The sequence below is a fragment of the Saimiri boliviensis genome, chromosome 1, assembly GCF_048565385.1.
Source record: "Saimiri boliviensis isolate mSaiBol1 chromosome 1, mSaiBol1.pri, whole genome shotgun sequence".
NCBI classification, from domain to species: Eukaryota; Metazoa; Chordata; class Mammalia; order Primates; family Cebidae; genus Saimiri; species Saimiri boliviensis.
In genome coordinates, this window is record NC_133449.1 from 128,062,685 (window position 1) to 128,082,695 (window position 20,011).

The following is a 20,011-nucleotide window of genomic DNA, read 5'->3' on the forward strand; positions in this document are numbered from 1 at the left end:
ATGAATACTGAAATTAGACTGATGTCTATTTTAAAATCTTTATAAATTTTTTTTTTCTTTTTTAAAAGTTAGTGTTTGACAACTCTCTTAGCTTGATTATCAGTAGCATGGCCATAAAATTTATTGTTTGAACAGAATACTTTTGAGAGTGAAAGGGGACTCTACTAATAATTTTGCTGGCAAAAATATGTAAACTGGGGCTGTTCCAAGCAAACTAATTGGTCACAGTAATTAAAAAAATAAAATATAAAAGTATTTTTGCATTTCTACAAATTTGATTTTCTTGGCTTTAACTTTGTACTGTGGAGTCAAGGTTCTGTCAATATTTCCTTCCACTTAGCTGCAGAAACAATAAGAAGGAACTGTTTTATTACTAAGTTACTTTTCAGAAGAGAAATAAAACATCAGAAAAGAAATAAAAATTTAAAACTATGGCATCTGTCTTTTCTTTCTTTCTTTCTTTTCCTTCTTTCCTTCCTTTCTTCCTTCCTTCCCCTGCCTCAGGCTCCCTAAAAAACTGGTTCTTTCTTTCTTTTTCTTTCTTTCCTTCCTTCTTTCTTCTTTTTTTGAGACAAGGTTTCACCATGTTGACCAGGATGGTCTCGATCTCTGCACCTCATGATCCGCCCGCCCCAGCCTTCCAAAATGCTGGAATAACAGGCATGAGCCACCACATCCGGCCAATCTCTTTTCTTTTTGAAGCAAACTTTATGTATAAATGCTCAGCCTGAGAAGTATTATCGTTTATTGAATTAAAATAGTTTTACGAATATTTTTTTCGAATAAAATGTTGAAACTCAAAGATAAGGATACGTTCAGTTCAGTATTTACCCTTGCTCAGGGATTATTTATTTATTTATTTATTTATTTATTTTTTGAGACGGAGTTTCGCTCTCGTTGCCCAGGCTGGAGTGCAATGGCATGATCTCGGCTCACTGCAACCTCCGCCTCCCAGGTTTAAGTAATTCTCCTGCCTCAGCCTCCCAAGTAGCTGGGATTACAGGCATGCGCTACAATGCCCGGCTAATTTTGTATTTTTAGTAGAGAAGGGGTTTCTCCATGTTGGTCGGGCTGTCTTGAACTCCTGACCTTAGGTGATCCGCCCGCCTCGGCCTCCCAAAGTGTTGGGATTACAGGCGTGAGCCACCGCACCCGACCGAAATGTTGTTTTAAAGTCAAATTAAAGCGAAAAATTTCTTCCAAAACTTCTGATTACTTTTTCTCCATAGAAAAATAGAAATTTGGGAGCAAAGTGTAAGGACTGATGTTGGCTGCAAGTCTGTTAGTGCACACTTAGGGACACAGGCCAGAATAGGTCTGGAAGGACAGAAACGCAGAGGTTAGCAATCGTCTTCTTTTTGCAAGTCTGTATTTTCAAAGTATTAAGATTTTAATTTTTTGCTTGTCTCTGGTTGGAATGTTCAATTTCCTAAACATCTCCTGGGGAGTAAGTCTGCACTTCAGGAAATGCTCTTGTCCGGAGGACAAAAGGTTGGGGACGCGCCCCCGGGTCGCAGCTCCTCCGCGAAACCTTCCCTTGGGGATCCGTCAGGGCCTCGGAACCAGTGAATGACAGGGTGAAGATGCAGTCGCTCAGTCAGGTCCAGAAGTTCAAGAACTCCTTGCAAGTCAAGCAGTCACAGGATAGGGTAGGATCTTCTGGGAACCCAGAAGTAGGAATTGGCGCGGGTAGCTCGGTCACGGCCCTGCTGCCTCGGGAGGCGGACCCACCTCCGGCCGGTCGCGAGGCGGGAGTCGCAAGGCGCGGGCCGGGCCTCAGCGCGCTTGCGCGGCGAGGGGGCGGGGCCGGGGCGGGGCTGCGCCCGGCGTCTAGAGCGGCGGCGGCGGCGGCGGGGCTAGGGCTGCGGCAAGCGCGGGTGGTTCGCAGCCGGGTCGGGCTCCGCGGGCCGGGGCGGGAGGACCAGCACCTGAGGTCGGGCCCGCAGCCCGTGACTTCACAACCAGGCGGCGGGGCTGCTGCTGCGGGGCTCCGGCACTCGGCCCGGCGGGACGGCGGGGCGGCTGGCGCCGGGGGCCGGGAAGCGCCAGGTAGGTGGGTCGGGCAGGGCCGGAGGCTACGCGGCCGGCGCGGAAGCCGGGGCCAGGGACGGACAACAGGCGTGGGGGACGCGTCCTGGTCCCCGCTGGGCCGGACGGGGACGGCGCCCGCGGTTGTCATGGAAATTGCACTGCCTAGCGGTGCCGGTGGTCTACCTGCGGTGGCGTCCTTTGAGAACAATTCGAGCCTGGCGGACCCCGAGCCCGGTGAGGACGCGGCCGCCCCGGCAGGAGGCCGGGTACCGAGCGGGCGTGGGGCCGCGGGATGCAGTCGCAGCGCCTGCCCTGTGCGGCTCCAGGGCTGGGTCTACCGGCTCCTGACGCCGGAGGCCTTGCCGTGTTTTAGGTGTAAACATAACCGGGTAAAAGTAAACATGCATCTCCGTGTAGGAAATCTGGTCTCCATCCTCGAAACTCTTCCCTTTTCTGTCCGCCCTTAGACCCCGACAACATTTCTAGCATCTTTGCTTTCTGTATTTTATTTCTCTCTGGCTTTGTTGTCCATTAATTGAGGCCTGAGAAATATGCAGGGATCTGTGGCTGTCTCTTGAAAAGCCAGCCAGGAATGGGTGGGCCCCAGAAGACAGACATTCGAAATGTCAGAGGTAAATTTGTGTCTTTGTGGGCAAAGGAAGGGAGTGTTGATGGGCTCGCCTCTCTCCGCCTGTCGCCTGCCCTCTGACATTACATAATGATGGGTTCTTCCTGCCCTGAGTTCATCCATAATGCCAGACCATGAAAACGTTCCTCTGGGTAAGATAGACGTAGGTATTAGAACCTGTATTCTCCTCTTTTGCTTTGCCACTGAATGTGTCTTGTGTTGGGAAGCTGCCTAAGAATGGAATTTCATTTGTCACCTGCCCCCAGGGCATTTAAACCAAGAAAATGGGGGTGGGGTGGCGATTTGGGTGTTGAAGAGAAATTCTGACGGGTTCATCTGTTCCCAGTGGGTTGTGTGGACCACGGGAAAGCCAGTGGGATTGAGGGGAGAGTGGGTTGACTTTGGTGTGAATCATGGTTCTGTTGCTTGCTAACTCTGGTTCTTATCTCTAAAAGGTGAGAGCAGAGCCTTTTTCCCTGAGTTTGTTTTGGAATCTAGATGCTGTGGGATTGGCCAGTGCATGTAGACTTGTTTGCTATCGGTTGTCCTAGAATTGAGCCTAATTTTTCTTTGGTTGAAAACATGCTTTCTTTAAGGGAAATTTTGTTTTTGAATCTAGGCTAGGGCCTTTGTTTTGGGGGTTCTTTGCTGAAGTGTGAACTGCTAATTTACTGTTTTCTTTGAAGAAACATGAATGATGGGGCCCATGTGAGAATGTCAGTGTGGTTGGTCTGCTGGAGCAATGGTGTCAGGAGACCTCTTGATGCTGTCTGTCCCAGGGGTGGCGTTACATGTGAACAGGCCTCATCCCTCATTCCCTCTGATGTCTTGTAAACACGCCTGTGAAACCAGAGCTACTTGGTAGAGTTTAACTTGAAGATAAGGCTTAAAGAAATGGATGTGGACAAATTCAAAGAGAAAAGAACATTGTATTTCTACTGAGCTCCTTATAGAATTATTTACCTAGCCACCTTACTCATGTAGCTACTTTTTTCATTTAGTGTATTCTGTTAACAGGGTGTTTATCTGCTTAGGTAAGTCCTGTTTCCAACTAGATCAGAGCCAAGGGCAGATGTTATAGTGCATCCCTGTTTTTAAAACTGGATATTTTGTAGTACTGCTGTTAAGCTGAATATTAGGGTTCTTGTTTTTTTAAATCACTTCAAGGAAAGGATGAAACAAAATAATACATAAGAGCTTTTTGTAAACTGTAGCACACTAGAAAGATGAGATGTATATGACAAAGAACTATCAAGCCTGCAAGTCTCTTTAACTTGCTGCCTGCTTAAGAGGGAGCATTCTCAGCCAGCATCTCTTCAAATGCACACAGGAACGGACTTGAAGGCAGTGTGGGACCAACTGACCCACTGATCCCCAGCCCAGGACTTAACATCTCAAGAATTCAATGAGGCAGAGTGGAGGTGGAGGCTTTCCACCAAGACTGTTTCATCCCGTTTTCATTTTTAAATGAAAAGCTGTTTTTTAGTTTCGTATTCCAGAAAAGTTGCCACGACATCATCAACTACTCATGGTGTCAGAAGGCTCTGACTTTCACTGAGAAAAAAATAGCACAAATCTGCAGTGAAAAAGGCTTGATTATGTTGGCGCTTCTGTAGAACTTGATTAATGAGCTGGTCTTGAGAGAGCCTTCGAAATGGCTTTTTTTTTTTTTTTTTTCAGTGTTCTAAAACAGAAGCTCTGTGAGGAAAACATTTTGAGAAGACCAATATTAATGCCCATGCAGGCTTCATTTCATCTCTGTGTTTAAGGAAAATGCCATCATGAAGCTAATCCCAGGGAATTTACGTACATTTCTATTCATATGCACACGTTCTCTAATTTTAAAAAATATTTTGATATAGTTTCAGACTTGCAAAAAAGTTTCAAGAATAAGCCAAAGGTTTCTCAGATTCTCTAAATGTGGACGTTCTGTTACATTGCTTTATATTCCTATGTGTTATAACCTATTTTCTGAACTACTTAATGGTAAGTTGTAGACTTAAAAGTATTTAGAGGCAAAAGTTACCCTTTTACCTCTAAATACTTCACTTTGTATTTCCCAAAAAATAACATTCATAGACAGTACATATGATGTTCATAACAACAGTACAGTTATTAAAAATCATGGCCAGCTGCAGTGGCTCATGCCTGCAATCCCAGCACTTTGGGAGGCCAAGATGGGAGGATCACTTGAGGCCAGCAGTTTGAGGCCAGCCTGGCCAACATGACAAAATTTTGTTTCTACTGAAAGTACAAAAATTAGGCCTTGCGGTGGCTCATGCCTGTAATTCTAGTACTTGGGAGGCTGAGACAGGCGGATCACTTGATGTCAGGAGTTGGAAACCAGCCTGACCAACATGGTGAAACCCTGTCTCTACTGAAAATACAAAAATTAGCCAGGTGTCATGGCAGGCACCTGTAATCCCAGCTACTTGAGAGGCTGAGGCATGAAAATCACTTGAAGCTGGAAGGCGGCGGTCGCAGTCAGTGGAGTTTGCGCCACTGCGCTACAGCCTGGGCAACAGAGTGAGAGAGACTTTGTCTCAAAAAAAAAAAAAGGAAAGAAAAATTACCTGGGCATGGTGGTGTATGCCTGTAGTCCTACCTACTTGGGAGGCTGATGCATGAGAATCTCCTGAATTCAGAAGGTAGAGGTTGCAGTGAGCCAAGATTGCACCACTGCACTGTAGCCTGGGCAAAAGAGTGAGACTCTCAAAAAAAAAAAAATCAGGAAATTAATGTTGATACAACACTATTTAATGTACAGGTCTTATTTATATTTTGTCAGTTGCTTCAATATGTCCTTTATAGCAAAAGAAAATCCTAGACATCTGTTTTGCATTAAGTTTTTCTGTCTCTATAGACTCCTTTAATCTGAAACAGTTATCAAGTCTTTCTTTTGTATTTCACAACATTGACATATTTGAAGTTTACTGACTTTTTTCTTTCTTTTTTTTTCTTTTTTCTTTTTTTAGAGATGGGGTTTCACCATGTTGGCCAGGATGGTCTCGAACTCCTGACCTTGTGATCCGCCTGCCTCGGCCTCCCAAAGTGTTGGGATTACAGGCATGAGCTACCATGCCCAGCTGACTACTGACTTTTTTTTTTTTTTGAGACGGAGTTTCGCTCTTGTTACCCAGGCTGGAGTGCAATGGCGCGATCTCGGCTCACCGCAACCTCCGCCTCCTGGGTTCAGGCAATTCTCCTGCCTCAGCTTCCTGGGTAGCTGGGATTACAGGCACACGCCACCATGCCCAGCTAATTGTTTGTATTTTTAGTAGAGACGGGGTTTCACCATGTTGACCAGGATGGTCTCGATCTCTTGACCTCGTGATCCACCCGCCTTGGCCTCCCAAAGTGCTGGGATTATAGGCTTGAGCCACCGTGCCCAACCTCTTTTTTTTTTTTTAAGAGACAAGGTCTTGCTTGGTTGCCCAGGCTGGAGTACAGTGGTGCCACTGTAGCTCACTACAGCTTTGACCTCCTCTACTAAGTGATCCTTCTGCCTCAGCCTCCTGAGTAGCTGAGACTATAGGTGTGTGCCACTGCACCCGGTTAATTTTTAAATATTTTATAGGGACAGGATCTCACACTGTGTTGCCCAGGCTGGTCTCAGACTCCTAGTCTCGCGATTCGCCTGCTTTGGCCTACCACAGTGCTGAGTTTACAGGCATGAGCCACTGTGCTTGACTGATGCTGCAGCCTTCTTCGTGTGTCCCATCAGGCATATGCTGTGATTAGCCCCTTCACTGGCCCTGTTAACTTTGATCACTTGAATTAAGGTGGTGTCTATCTCATTGAAAAGTTAGCATTTTTCCCTTTGTAGTTAATCTGTGTCTCAAAGGAAGAGAATTTGAGACTATGTAAATATACTGTAGTTTCAGAATCCATTGATGTTTCTTACCTGAATCAGTTATTACAATAGTTGGCAGATGATGATTTTCTAATTTCATAATTCCGTCTATATTTATTAGTTGGAATTGTACTGAAAGGAAAAGCCTTTTTTTCTCTATTATTTATTTTTTGATTTACATCAATAGACTAATGAATTCTTGCTTTATTCAATAGATTAGAGTCCGTTACTCTCATTATTCATTTTATTGCTCAAATTATCCTAGATTTGGCCAGTGGGAGTCCCTTCAAACTGGCTTTTGTGTCCTTTTGACATTTGCCCATCATTCTTTGAGGACTTTTCTTCCTGGCACAAAATCTTGAAGACTCGTCTTGTACTTCCCTTGTCCCAGCCCTGGAATCAGCCATTTCTCCAAAGAGTCCTGCTTTTCTTTAGTGAAGAAACATATTAAAAACCAAGATGCAGGCACTAAGCATGCCCATTGCTACTGAGGTATCACCAATTCTAGACCTTCTCAGGGGTTAGATGCTCTCATTGTAAACATAAATGTAGTCACATTACACAAAATTTTCTGTGGCTTGCTTTTAAAATTTATACTCCTTCCATTAGTGTGTGAAACTATTTCCCTTTAACTTGGCTAACATTTAAGAGAATAAATCTTGTTAATTTTGCCACTCTAATGGACAAGGAAGACATTGTTTTAATTACGTTTCCCAAATTACCAAAAATATCGAATACCTATTATTGTTAATGTATATTTTAACTTGTAATGAATTACCTGTTCATATCCTTTCTTCATTTTTTCTTATCCAGCTGTTTTTCCTTAGATTCTGGAAGTTACTGTAACTTTGAATAATATTCTTGGCAGCTTTAGAATGCTTTTTAAGTGTGATGCTTTTTTTATTTTATTTTTTTTTTAAGTCTTAAAGGACAAGGAACCCAAGCTTTTTCTGAGCACCCCCTGCATGCCGGACCCAGCCAGGCCTGTCTGGGTATCCTGCATCTTTGGGTATCCTGCATGAGGTTCTGTCTAAAGATGAGCTGTAGTGTTGAGAAGTGGTTAGGGCAACCCCCTGAGGGTAGTTAAAAGAGGCCCAACGGGGCTTAAAACCCAATTACATCACCTAACTTCCTTCACAGGATTGAAAAATAAATGCTTTTCAATGTAGGATTAAAAATAGATTACTTGGACTTTTCAGTATCAACAATTCTGTTTTCAGTATTTTGGTTTATATATCAGGAATTTCTTTTACACAGTCCTGTTTGCCGAGCATACACATCTTTCAAAACCATTTATTTTGTTCCTATAACTATTGTGGGCTCTGACACTGTACTTTCTGTGAGCATCCAGCTAGCTGTGTGACTTTGGGCAAGTAGTTTAATCTTTCTGTGCCTCAGTTATCTCATTCACAAAACTGGGCTGATGGTAGTAGCAGCCCCAGAGGCATGTTGGGAATTGAATGAATTAACATTTAATCCTGGTGCCTAGTAAGTGTGCAGAACGGAAGCATTACAATGAGTTTCCAGGGTGTGGGTGATTGACAGAGGTTGGAATTACAGAGTGTGGGTGATTGGCGGAGCTTTGAATTAGATCAGCCTTTCCTCTGTGGATTTAATCTCTTAGCTGTCTCTTTCTCACTCTGTCTCTCTTTCTCACTCTTACTCTGTCTCAGTTTCACTCTGTCGCCCAGGCTGGAGTGCAGCGGTATGATCTTGGCTCACTGCAACGTCTACCTCCCAGGTTTAAGCAATTATCCTTCCTCATCCTCCTGAGTAGCTGAGATTACAGGCGTGTGCCACCATGCCCAACTAATTTTTGTATTTTTGGTAGAGATGAGGTTCACCATATTGGCCAGACTGGTCTCAAACTCCTGACCTCAGGTGATCCGCATGCCTTGGCCTCCCAAAGTGCTGGGATTACAGCCATGAGCCACCGGGCCCGGCCTTGGCTCCTTAGCTGTCCCTTTCATCATAACCCATCTGGGATTGGGAAGCCAGGGTCTTGGGTATAGTATGCATGTCTCCTCTTTCTGGTCTTTGCACATACCTTCGTCATGCCCTATTAGGCTGTCAGACCCATGCCTGCCAGCCAGCCCAGCTGGCCTCTGGTGTTTGCCCACAGCCCTAACCTGGGGCATGTGCGAGACTGCTGGCCTTTTAATGTGGAACTTGTTCAGTGAGGCTCACCTGGTGAGGGACATAGGCAGTAGGCAAATGTATATGGTGAGGGGATCATGCTCTGGTGAGTTCCATTTTCTGGAATAGGATTGGGAAGACAGGGGTGTCCTCTGACATTGAGGAAGAAGGGTGGGAACCTCTGGAAGAGGAAAACGTTTACCTGTTCCCAGCTCCAGTCCTGGGATCCTCCCAGAGCCCTTTCCCAGGGACATCTGGTAGTTCTCCTGACCACCAGTTGCTGGTGATATTCTGATGTCTCCTGAGAAACCCCCTCCCCCTTTCCTGCCTCTCCCATAGCCCTCACGCAGGTGGTATCAGCTGCTGTTATGGAAGCTATTGTTAATTCATTCTAGCATATTGAACGCCCTTCTTTACCTGTCGTGTTGCTTGCATTTCTAAATTGTGTATTCTTAAACCCATTAATTTGAATTTTTCAAGAAGGATTACCTAAGTATATTAACTCTGGAAATGTGAAGGAAGTATTTAGGCAGGTGGTTGTTTCTGGGGTACAAGGTCCTACTAGGAAACAAGGATACCCAGTTCAAGTGTCTCCCTGGATTATAGGGTATGTCGGTTGGGATGCTTTTGACTGCCAGCAGTGACATTTATTATCTCAGAGAACTGGAGTCGCATTCCATCAGCACTTCAGCAATTTCATCAAGGACCTCAGTTCTTCTCTGTCCAGCCATCACTGCTGGTTTCATCTTAAGGGTTTGGTCTCCTCATGATTCTGAGATGGTCATTAGGGGCAGTGGGACTGCATGCTTCCTTGCTCCTGTCCAGCAGAAGCAGGGAAGAAGACAAACCAACTGAGTCCCCAGCCACAGTGTCTACCAGTCCTTCCCTTTGTTCTGTGGGAGCAAAAGGTCACATGGCCTAGGCTGTGAGAGTGCTATGTGCTGATTGGCTTAGGCTGGTGGTCCTCCAGGTGTGGTCCTCAGACCAGTAGCGTCAGCATCACCTGAGAACTTGGTAGAACTGGAGATTCGTAGGTCCCACCCCACCCACTGAATCAGAAACTCTGGGATGGGGCCCAGAAAACTGTGCTTTAAGACTTCCAGGTGATTCTGATGCAAGGTCACATTGGAGAACAGCTCTTTTCGTTTAATCAAGACTTCCCCCACTCCTCAGCTGGAGACAGGGCTAGCTTTTCCTGGGACTTGGTGAGGAGGATAGGTCCTAGACTAGGAAGAGTAGATGTTAGGTGGGCAGCCTACAGTGTGAACTAGCCAGTGTTTAAGGCCCTGGGGGCAATTTTCTCTCCTGAGTTCTTCCCCTGCCCCCCATTCGCCAGCTTGTCTATCCGTTTAAGTTTCTCAGCCCCCTTGCCTGAAGCTTCTCCAGCTCTCCCTGGTATGGCCTGTACTCTCCCCATACAAATTGGTACTAGAGGAAGCAACCTCTGCAATACCCAGCCCCAGGTCCGTCTCTGGTCTAGCAGGGATGGAGTCCACCGAGCTGGTGCTGAGAGTCCCAACAGGCTATTATGACTCACTTTCTGAAGCAATTCCTGAAGTGTGTTCATATGTGTAGGGGCTGCCTACGCTGCTACTCCTTCTAGCTGAGAAAAAAACAGAGGACAGTGCAGTTAGTAGGTGCTTGAGAAATATTTAGGGAATTGGCCTGGAGACAGCCCGAGTGATGACTTTCAGTGGTGGTTTTTACCTGTGTTATGTCCCCTTTTTTGCAAGCACAACTCCAACTTTATGTTTGGGTAAAATAGCCACCTCCATGGTATAATTTGTGAGATCACAATAACACACTTTTCTGAATTTTTCCTGAAATGAAAGAGTTGAGAGATTTCTGGAGTTACTTGACTTTCCAAGGCTTTAAAGATTCATCTTAATACATAGAAATAACATTTAGGAGTAGTCTTGCACTGAGCTGTAACCACATTTGCACTAATTATTGAGGAAGAAGGGCATCTGAGGAGGAGATAGGCTAGAGAAGGGTCCGCACGGCGCATTTCAAAATGCAGTGGTTCATGAAATCAGTTTGATGTTGTAACTAGCATTAAAAAGTTTTTTTGATATAACAAATATCCAAGTACATTTCCTATGGGAAGGGTAAACGTTTTTTGGTAAAACATCTAGTTATTCACATGTAGTGTATTTGGGGTATTGTTTTGATGTTACTGTTTCTCACAGTGGATTTTGGTAAAGATGTGTCAAACCCTCGGGCTGAGTGCAGGGGGTCTTAACCTGTAGGGAGGTGGGGCCTACACTGGATATGTATATACTTTTCCTGGGGCTGGGGCCTGTGGCTTTTGTCAGAACCTGGTGGTCTATGACTCATCATAGATCAAGAACCACTGACCTGAAACCAGAGGAGACTTTCAGGGCCAGTGGGAATGGAGCTGGGGACATAAGGAGCAGACAGAAAGTCCTGGGCCTGGTCTGCTGTGGTGTATTGTCCGTGGTATTAAGCCACCTGGGCCAGATCCTCCTGATGAGGAGTCCTCTGCGGCCGCCATGAAAGACAGAAGAGACAATGGCAGGGGAGTGTGTTGATCACAAGACCAGCCTGGCCATCGTAGTGAAACCCCGTCTCTACTAAAAATACAAAAATTGGCTGGGTACAATGGCTCACGCCTGTAATACCAGCACTCCGGGAGGCCGAAGCAGGTGGATCACAAGGTCAAGAGATAGAGACCATCCTGGCCAACTTGGTGAAACTACTAATAATACAGAAATTAGCTGGGTGTGGTGGCGCATGCCTGTAGTCCCAGCTACTCAGGCTGAGGCAGGAGAGTTGCTTGAATCTGGGAGGTGGAGGTTGCAGTAAGCTGTGATCGCTGTCGCTAGACTCCAGCCTGGTGACAAAGCGAGACTCCATCTTGAAAACAAAAACATAAAAACAAAAAAAACACAAAAATTAGCTGGGTGTGGTGGTATACACCTGTAATCCTACCTACTCAGGAGGCTGAGGTGGGAGAATCTCTTGAATCCAGGAGGTGGAGGTTGCAGTGAGTTGAGATCACATGACTGCACTCCAGCCTGAGCAACAGGGCAAGGCTCCCTCTCAAAAAACAAAAACAAAAAAAAATTTAACTCTAGATGCCAGATGGGTCCTTTACCTAAAATGTGGATCAGCATATTTCTGCATAAGAGAAAGAGAGTGTCTCCTTCTTTGGGGCTGGCCCCAATGAAAGATTGCAGCTTATGACTCCCCACTAGAATCCTTTGTGCCGTAACATGGGCAGGACAGTTCCTAAGGCTGGCTTAGGGTCAGATGTGATACCCATTATTTAATGCAGGTGTTAGTCTGGTTTGTATCACAAAGCTTATGTAGTAATGTCTTTGGAATGTCTGTGTTTGTTTTTTGGGGTAAAGGCAATTTGGATTGTAGGTAGAGAGTGCTAGATGTGAACCCGAGTCAGCTTTCTCATCTGTAAAATGGGGAAAGTGCTAGGCTCACAGGAGGGTGGTGGGGATTAATAATATATGTGGGAGAGTGCTGTGAACCGCAGTGCACTGAATCAGTGCAAGCATGGATGTTTCGACCCCTGCTCAACTTGGCAGTCTTGGCAACTCTGTTTTTTCCACAGTACTCTTATTTATCACATGTGCTCAAAGGGCTGGAGTACACCCTATCGTTGACTCCTGCTCAGGACACCTTCCAGGGGAAATGTCACAGAAGAGGGAGGTGCTGAGAGGCAGGGACATCCAGGGAAGTTCAGAGGAAAAGGATGTGGGTGGGGGTGGGAGGAGGAAGTGGAGGGCTTGCATTCCCCAAACTCTAAGTCAGCTAGTCACTGACCCAACTGAATCTTTTACTGACACTGTTCTTTTTTTTTTTTTTTTTTTTTTTTTTTTAAAGAATGGAAGGACCTGTGATTGTATGAGCTGAAATCTTAAGTGTTTTCACGTTTCTCATTTATTCTTTGTGCTCTGGGTATACAAATATTAAATGATCACATCACATAATTGGGTGATAATCAAATGGCAATAAAATGGAATGTTTGACGGAACCCAATTAGGATAGGGCTAGGTGTCAAGAAATGTCAAGATAGGCTTGGTGAGGTGGCTGAGGCCAATAATCCCAGCACTTTGGGAGGCCTAGGCAGGAGGATCATTTGAGCCCGGAAGTTCAGACCAGCCTGAGGAACGTAGCAAGACCTCGTCTCTACTGAAAATTAAAATGTCTGGTGTAGTAGTGCAAACTATATTCTCAGCTTCTTAGGAGTCTGAGGCGGGAGGATCACTTAAATCTAGGAGGTCGAGGCTGCAGTGTGCTGTGATTGTACCAGTGCACTCCAACCCGGGTGACAAAGTGAGACCCTATCTCTCTAAAAAAAAAAAAAAAAAAAAAAAAAGCAAAGATACCCCAGAATCTTCCAAATATTGTTACTCCTATGGTTTGGAAGAGGGGAGTGAGTAAATGGATTGGCCTTAGGGGCAACACCTTGCTGGTAGACTGTGCCTGCCTCAAGTTGAAGGGAAGCACTAGCAGTCTCATTCGGAGTTTGTCCCCAACTTGCCAGTGACTTGGTGAAGTCATGCCTGAATCTCACCCTCCTCCTTTCTTGTTTATCCAGTGAAGGTGATTTCCTTTGTTTCTCCCTGGTCGACTCCTCCCTGACAGTGGAATGAAGTGGTAGTGCCTAGGGGCCACATGGATAAAGTGTGGTGTATTCTTGATTGAGTTGGCATTGGACTGAGAGACACACACACAGATACAAGTGCCTATTTAGGGAAGTTGTTCTTTGGTCTGTTGCCTTGGAAATTCTGCCTTTTTATTCTTTCACTTTCTTCCCCCTCTGCAGTGATTCAGCAGTAGCTTTCGAGAGTAGAAGAAACGACATAGTGTCAGAGACCCTAGAGTACCAAGGATGTGTCAGTGGAGAAGGAAGCTGCCTGTGTGTCATGCAGACCACATTCTTCCTGGTCCAGCTAGAACGTCCCGTGCCTTTCCCTGGCTTTTCCAGCCTCACTCCATCACTCCTCTGAGCCCGTTTGCAGACAGTACCCCAGTACAACTACAGCATTTTTCTAAGTCCAGCCCTTGTCATTTTCCCGTGAACTGATGGAGACCACTTGACTCCAGCATACTTTCCCCTGATAATTTATGGATACTTATCTTCTGGTTCAGGTCTGAACTGTCTTTCTCTTTCTGGCAGGTTTCTTTCCTATTAGCCATTCCTGACTTGTTTCAAAAAGGAAACGTGGACTTGAAATTACCAGTTAAAGCAGAAAATGATTAAAAAGAAAAAAAGGGCTTCAAATGGATACAAGTTGTGGAAGAAGCTCTGAACACAGTTCAGGGAGGTTGCCATTGCTAAAAACTTTTGCATTCTTTCTTTATTTTTAGAGACAGAGTCTTGCTGTGTTGCCCAGGCTGGAGTGCAGTGCTGTGATCAGAGCTCACTGCAACCTTGAACTCCTGGGCTCAACCATCCTCCTGCCTCAGCCTCCCAAGTAGCAAAGACTATATGCATCTGCCACCACACTTGGCTAATTTTTAATTTTAATTTTTTTCTAGAGACTGGGTCTTGCTGTGTTACCCAGGCTGGTCTTGAACTCTGGGCCTCAAGCAGTCCTCCTGCTTCAGCCTCCAAAATTGCTGGGATTACAGGCATAAGCCACTGTGTCCAGCCACTTTTACATTTTTCATTCTCATGCCTTTCTCCTAGAAACACTGCAGAGACCATGAGAACAGGAGCTTGTCTTACTCAATAGTGCAAATAGTCTTTCAAATAATGTTCAACCATTGGTTGCCCAAAACATGTGTTTTGTGACTATTATTATAGGTGCCTTTGAACTGTATGTTGAATAACTCTGCTGAAGGGAGGAAGATCTTTGTGTTTTGAGTCAACTTAATTATTTAATCATTCTTTAATTAGTCCAATGTCTTTACTAAGCTTGATATTAACATCTTTTGTCACAGAGAGAAGAAAGCCAGTGGATGGGTTGTGAAGTGGTTTGGGAATTTTTGTATGGGTGGATTTTGTTTGACTGGCTGAAAAGGAAAGGATGCCCCAGTGACAGCAGTGCCACTGGAAACTACTTTGTACCAACTTGCACGGTAAGGAGCATTCGAGTTTTAAAGTTAATCTCACTCACTTTCTCCTGTGGGACAACAGTGGCCTTTCTCATTGGGGATTTGACTGTTGGGCCATGTACCTGGGCATGTCCCAGCCCACACACTCAGGGCACTGGCCACTCTGCCTCAGCTCCCTCTGAAGCAATGAGAGTTTTAAGCAGTAGTGGATGTAACTCATTTCAAATAGTTGAAATGGTTGGTCATAGTGACATGCATCTGTAGTCCCAGCTACTTGGGAGGCTGAGGCGGGAGGATTGCTTGAGCCCAGGAGTTTGAGACCAGTCTGGGCAGTATGGTGAGACAAGCCTGTCTCAAACAAACAGAAACAGGATTACATGAGATATGACTAAATTCCAGGGCAGTAACTGCTGTGTCATTCTTCGGGAACTGGGCATCCCAGGATTTGACCAGTATTTCACATTGTAGGTTACCTCTTTTGAAAACTGTTAAGGATGTACCAGTGTTTGTCATGGCAACTAGCAGCCTGTGGCATAGACTGTGAACCTAACTTAATGGACTACTGTAGTGAATACAAACAGGTGCTATTTTTACCTCATAACCTAGATTTGTCTGCAAATTAAACATTTGAGACAATAAACAGCAGTTTGGTTTATTAAAGCTGTTTGAGCTTGCTACTCAGGCAGGCCTAGAAATAGGATTGGCTAGCCTTTTTAGGATTATATAAATGTTGACCATATTAGGGAAAAACTCTTATTTTTGTTTTATTTTATTTTAGAGACAGGGTCTTGCTGTGTGGCCCAGGCTGGAGGGCAGTAGACAGTCATAGCTTGCTGCAGCCTCAAACTCTAAGGCTCAAGTAGTTCTCCCACCTCAGCCTCCCAGTTAACAAGGACTACAGGCATATGCCACTGTGCTCAGAGAATTAAATAATTTTTTTTTTTTTTTTTTTTTTTTTTTTTTGTAGAAACGAAGTCTTCTTATGTTGCTCAGGCCGGTCTGGCACGCCTGACCTCAATGATCTTCCTGCCTCAACCTTCCAAAGTGCTCAGATTACAAGCATGAGCCCGCATACCCTGCCTAACTTCACATTTAAAAAAGGCTTGACCTGGGCAACGTAGTGAGACTTCATCTTTACCAAAAATTTAAAAATTAGCTGGATATGGTGGTGCATACACATCTGTAGTCCCAGCTGCTCGGGAGCCTGAGGCAGGAGGATGGCTTTAGCCCAGGAGTTCAAAGTTGCAGCAAGCTATGATTGTACCACTTGGACTCCAGTTGTGGTGACAGGGGCTTGCCCCTGCCTCAAAACCAAACCAAAACAAAAAACATCAAATAGCACTTTCTCACCTTCTCTACCCTGGGAGTGGCTATGCACAGGCAACAAAGAACACAACACATTTCCCGGTACCCAGCATGAATAATTGCTGCCTGTGATGCCTGAGCCTAGTGATTTTCTTCCAGAATATTTTGCTAGTCAGTTCTTTCTCAGTAGAAACATACAGATTTTTTTCCTCTTTGAGAGTGAAATATTTTACTTAAGGGAGCTGACCACCGAACTTCATAGAAATGCCTTCCTCCCCCTTCACGTTGTGCCGTTCTGTGTGTTTTTCAGGGCTTGCATTCCCATTCTGCTGGTATTCTGGGTGAGCCTCTGGCCCAGTGAATGGGATGCTGCACATTCTTTTTCCCCTGGGGAAACAAAGGTGTTGGGACCTCTCAGTATGCAGCAGGTATTCAGAGAGTAAGGCGTGGCCAGCGGGGAAGTGGTTGTGATTTCCACACTGCATCTCCAGATCTTAAAGGGGAAGGCGCTATTCAGTAGAGCTTGGCAGGAAGAGAAGCAGAGCAGAGGCGCAGTTCTCAAAGCACGGCCGACTGTGGAAGATGGCTCTTAGCACAGCTTTTGTGGCCCTGCTAACACCTGTCAGGATGGTAGCCACCACACGCCCAAAGGCACCCAGAGCTCTTGTTTTTGACTGACTTTTACCATATTTGCTACCAGTGTGATTGGAGCATTTATGGGGCACAGAATATGGTACCAGGTCAGGACTGTGTAGGGCTCAGGCAGAGGTTTGTCCGGGAATGCCGCTCACTTGTGAGACAAGATGGATGGTTCAGGTTTGGACTGGCCCGGGGAGGGAGTGACACTGAGTAGACTGGACCAGGGGCTTGCCCCTAAACAGGTGGTCCTTGTGCCTGGGAAAATCAGCCCTCTGATAGTCTCATCTGGTCTCCCGCCCACCCCTCCATACCCCAGTTGAGTGGCCTAAGAGAGGGTGGAGTTCAGGGAGCTGTTACGAGGAAGGGAGTCACTGTTGAGTAGCCAAAAGGAAAAACAACATAAAAGTAAGAAAGTCTTCCAGGACACCCTGGAGGGCTGGTGTGCAGAGTGCTGAGTGGCTCACTTACCATCTGTGTCTATGTTTGGGAGGCCCTCTTACCCTCTTCTCTTTGGTGTGCAACTGGTTAATAGTAACTCCTTGAGGGTCTGGAGAAGTTGCTCAAGTGTTAGATTCTGCTTTACAGCATGTTATGGGGCATTGTGTCCCACAATGACATTAACAGTGTGAAGATTGTCAGAGTTCTCTATGGACACACCCTGCTAACATCATGGACCTGGGTTGTCATAAAACTTAAGTGTCCTTCAGGGCAGGGACAATAGCTCAGTTTTCTTTCTATCTCCAGAGTGTCCCACTGTGCCTGGTGCAAAACAGGCATACAATGAGTGTTTGCTGAGTGAATGAATGAACAAAGCTAGTCTGTCTGTGTCAAAAGTAGCAAGAAAAGGCTCTGCCTCTCTTGGGAAGACAGCTGCTTCCCTGAGGTCAAGTTGAGGTTTAGTCTAACCGAGGAGAAGGAGGTGAGACCAGAAGCCACTGCACAGCTGCTGCCGCAGTCAGTTCTTGAGGAGAAACCAGAACTGTCAGTTTGTCCCACTGTGCTTGTCAAAGGCAGAAGCCTGTTCTCCTCAGTGACCTTTTGCGTCCTTGGCACAAAAGCCCTTTTGTCCAGATGGCTGAAACCTAGGGCTACTTCTGCTCCTCTGGATAAGAAGTTGCCACACCTTCAGGTTTGGTCATTTTGTGTGTGTGTGTGTGTGTGTGTGTGTGTGTGTGTGTGTGTGTGTGTGTTGAAAGAGTAAAAATTTTCCCCATATACATGTACATACACATATATATGCAAGTGTGTTATTATAGGTGCTAAAGGGTACAGAGACGCCTGGTAGGTTAGGGGCACCAAGGAAAGGTGGCCTCTTTCTCTCGTGGGTTTTGGGGAGCATCACAGGGCCTCAGGGAAGGGTAAGTTATGCGTCCAGGGAGGGCACTGGCTCAAGCCGGGGGTTTTCAGAGATAAATGAGGAGGGACTGGGTCAATGCATCAGGAAAGAGGCTCCAGAGAGGCAGGGCCAGATCACCCAGGAGCTCAAACCCCTTTAGGCCCTTGCAGAGAGTGGGAATATGTTCATCCCACACTGGAGGATGTCAGGCTTTTTAAGACTTTTTCATTCTTTTTGTTTGTATCATTACTTTAAATGACAGAAGCAGTTCCATAGTTATTTTCATGGTTTGGGGAGATCCTTTCTTGGATCATAGTAATTCTTTTTTTTTTTTTGAGGAGGAGTTTCGCTCTTGTTACCCAGGCTGGAGTGCAATGGCGCGATCTCGGCTCAGCGCAACCTCCGCCTCCTGGGTTCAGGCAATTCTCTTGCCTCAGCCTCCTGAGTAGCTGGGATTACAGGCACGCGCCACCATGCCCAGCTAAGTTTTTGTATTTTTAGTAGAGATGGGGTTTCACCATGTTGACCAGGATGGTCTCGATCTCTTGACCTCGCGATCCACCCACCTCGGCCTCCCAAAGTGTTGGGATTACAGGCGTGAGCCACCGCGCCCGGCGGATCATAGTAATTCTTACAACAATGCCTGTGCTCTAACCACCAGTTTTGGGGGATTGTGGACCACAGCTTGGGTTCTTTGTCTCTGCTCCGGGTTGCCTTAACAGTTGTGGATGCCACAGCTCGCTGAGCACTGTGTGGCAGTGAGTCCTGCTGCAGGATGTTCACAATGCAGGTCACAGGGCAGGGCATGCATCCCTGGCACCCATAGGGTCAGGGGTGAAGCTGTTATTTGTGAAATGATAGAAATGAAACCCAGCATTGGGGAAGAATTATCTGCACCTCCTCTAAGCCACCTGTGAAACATTGTGCTGAAACACCATGAGGAAGAGGAAGCATTGGGGTGTAAAGAAACCCAGAAATCCTGGTTTCTAGAAACGGTGTTAATTGTCTCAGGGGCTGTCCCTAGAGCTTGAAATAGCTGACTGGGCAGCTGCAGCGGGCCCCATCTTCTCCATAACCACGCCCTTCCCCTGACATTGTGGGATCTCTGCACAGTGGTTCAGTGCAAAAAAAAAAAAAAAAACCACTTAAGCCTGTGAGCCAGTAGCAGGTGAGGGGGTGGCTTCGTAGTGAGGGATGATTGCAGGGGTTGGCTCATGATTCTGCCACACTACCCTCTATCTCTAAGATCCTGGGACTCTGACTTGGAGTATAGACTTCACTATGCCACTTGAGGTAGTGATGTGACAGAGGAGGCAAACAGGGTGGAAGGAGCCAAGTCAGAGAAGAAGGAAGTAAAGGGTGGAAGGCAAGGGTTGCTCACTGCCAAAGCTGTGGCATTTACTGCCAGCAACAGATGTGGGCTTGCCTTTGATTCTCTCAGCTGTCGGGGTGACTGCCCCAGAGCAGAGCCCCTTGAAATCTTCCATCGCCTTATTAGTGGCTGTGCACTGATGTCTCTTAGAGAGACTTCTCAAAAGCCTCTCTGTACTTAACGTGGTTTGACATGTTTGAGAAATTTTATTTTGTTTTTTAATAGGCAAACATTTTCGTCACTTAAAAATTGTAAAATACAGCAGGATATGTGGTAAAGCCTGTTTCCTACCCTTATCCTTTAGCCATCCAGGTCCCCTCCCTTAAGACACCAGTGCCATGTGCGTGATGGGTGCTTTTCTGGAGTTAGGCAGTGGATATGCCAGCAGGCCTGCGTATGCAGACATGAGACAGTTTTCCACACCCCTGGTGCATGCTGCATGCTCGTTGTGCACCTCTTCTCCTGATGGCCAGTCCTCCTCACTGGCTTGTGAGGAGTTTTGTGTTCCTTCGTCCAGCTGCATGCTGCTCTGCTGCCAGGCTGTGCTGCAGATTCTTCAACCAGTGCTCTCTGGATGCCTGTTGTTAGCCTCTTTCCAGTCTGTGCTTGGCACTAATAACGTTAGTTCTTTGAAAGAAGCTGTACCCTCCTTGCTCTGAGGTCTAGGCC

At 46.0% G+C, this 20,011-nt stretch overlaps 1 protein-coding gene across 13 annotated transcripts in view; it reads left to right on the forward strand.

Moving 5' to 3' along the window:
* Nucleotides 1–1,825: 1,825 nt before the first annotated feature.
* The window catches only part of INPP4A (inositol polyphosphate-4-phosphatase type I A), a 147,769-nt gene continuing 129,583 nt past the window's right edge, over nt 1,826–20,011 (forward strand). For 9 of the 13 annotated variants that reach the window (XM_010352045.3, XM_010352046.3, XM_010352043.3 and 6 more), the window contains exon 1: nt 1,826–2,049. The gene's annotated coding sequence lies outside the window, so the exon portion shown is untranslated. Of the gene's footprint in view, nt 2,050–12,409; nt 17,764–20,011 lie in introns of those variants that run through there. The other 4 variants (XM_010352051.3, XM_010352052.3, XM_039460011.2 and 1 more) reach the window with 2 other exon arrangements.